We start from the raw sequence: 1,853 nt of genomic DNA on the forward strand, positions 1-1,853 counted from the left end.
ACATTGCTCATAATTGATTCGTATTGCGTGAGTATCGTTATTCATCTTTTCCATTCGTCTCTCGAAAGCATCTATTTTTGCGTAAACGGAATCAAAGTCATGGCTAGAATCGGCTCTAGCCGCTTTAGATGAACGATATATATATTTTTCCTGGTGCCACTCATGAGAGTGGGAGGCTGTGTTATCATTGATCTTGTGAGCTTCGGTTGCGGTTTTCTTCATAATGGAACCACCAGCTGCTGTGTCGATGTCTTTTCGTGTGGCGACGTCGACGCCTTTATAGAAAATTTGCACTATTTGAAAAGTATCTAAACCGTGTTGAGGACATCCTCTCAACATCCTTCCGAATCTTGTCCATTCCTCATATAACGTTTCATTTGGCTTTTGCACGAACGTGGCAATTTCTCCTTGAAGTCTCACGGCTTTATATGCCGGAAAGAATCTTTGAAGAAATTTCTCAACTAAAATATCCCATGAGTCAATCGTTCCTTCAGGTAACGATTCTAACCAATCTTTGGCTTCTCCTTTTAAAGTCCATGGGAACAACATAAGATAAATAGTTTCATCCTCAACTTCTCGGATTTTAAATAGATTACAAATTCTATTAAAAGTTCGAAGATGTTCGTTTGGATCTTCTTTTATTGTACCACCAAATTGGCACTGATTGGTGATCCTGTGTAGGATTTATCCTTTGATTTCAAAATCTGAAGCTCTAACATCTGGGTGAATAATGGCGTGACCTTGGCCCGTGCGTGTGGCTCTCATTCGATCTTCCATACTTTGAGGTTCCGTTACTTCCATAATTGAATTTGTTGAATCCGAATCACTAGAAGATTCTGATTTAACAATTTGTGGTTCAGGAGGAATGATTAGTGGTTCAGGATCTTGGAATTGTCCTTGAATATCCTCCGGATTCTCAGTTGTGAAGTCGGGTTCAAAAGATGGATTGTCAGAAATTTGAATTGGAGTATTTGTTCGTTTGGATGATGATTCTAAAGAAAAATCAACAGCGGCAATATTGGATAGATGTCTTGATCGAGTTACAGGTGGTGAACGTATGAAAGGTGGTGAACGTTTTGCTCGGTGCATTCACTGAATATCCTATTAGTTATAAATATAAAAATTATATAAGTTATCAAATTAATAGACTTTTCTGATTTTGCCCACGTTTCGAATAGCCAATAGATGCAGCAGGTGGCTAGGACCCTTTAAATCGGAAGCCCACAACTCGCCACTAACAAATCCAACTATTACTACAAACCAGAAAATTTTGGATGTCTATCAATTTAACCGCTTAAAACAATTTGTCGTTTGAAATTTTAGAGAAGAAATAGAAAATTCTATGTCCTAAAAACTAGAGCGTAGAAATGAGAAAGAAAAAGATTGCGTCGAAAAACGTCAAAAAATAAAAAGTCGGAAAACAAAAATAAGAAAGTAAAGCGTCGAAACTTAAAAGTCTAAAAATTAAATCTAAAAAGTTACGTCTAAAGGTATTAAAACTTAAAAGGAATTCTATATCCAAAACGGCAATAACTTAAAAAGGTACTAAAATTTATAAACTGCGTCGCAAAATTCTAAAGCGCCTAAATCTTAATCTAAAGAAAAAGCACTTAAGGGATTTTACGGCAAAGCCTAAAAATCTAGAAATATAAAAATAACTACGGCAAAACTAAACTTAAAACTAATTATAAACGACAAATATAAAAATTACGAATTAAACGACAAAAATATTCAATTTATAAAAAGAAACTAAAAATGATAAAATTTACAATTTTTATAAAAATATTATTTTTATTTTATTATTATATAAAAATATTAATTTATATAATTAAAAATACAAATTTAATTAAAAC

At 33.5% G+C, this 1,853-nt stretch overlaps 1 non-coding gene across 1 annotated transcript; it reads left to right on the forward strand.

Moving 5' to 3' along the window:
• Positions 1–310: 310 nt before the first annotated feature.
• LOC139903591 (small nucleolar RNA R71) lies at positions 311–417 on the forward strand. The gene has a single exon (XR_011778401.1). It is a non-coding gene; the product is annotated as a small nucleolar RNA R71 (small nucleolar RNA).
• Positions 418–1,853: the final 1,436 nt, after the last annotated feature.

Source organism: Rutidosis leptorrhynchoides, chromosome 3 (assembly GCF_046630445.1).
Source record: "Rutidosis leptorrhynchoides isolate AG116_Rl617_1_P2 chromosome 3, CSIRO_AGI_Rlap_v1, whole genome shotgun sequence".
NCBI classification, from domain to species: Eukaryota; Viridiplantae; Streptophyta; class Magnoliopsida; order Asterales; family Asteraceae; genus Rutidosis; species Rutidosis leptorrhynchoides.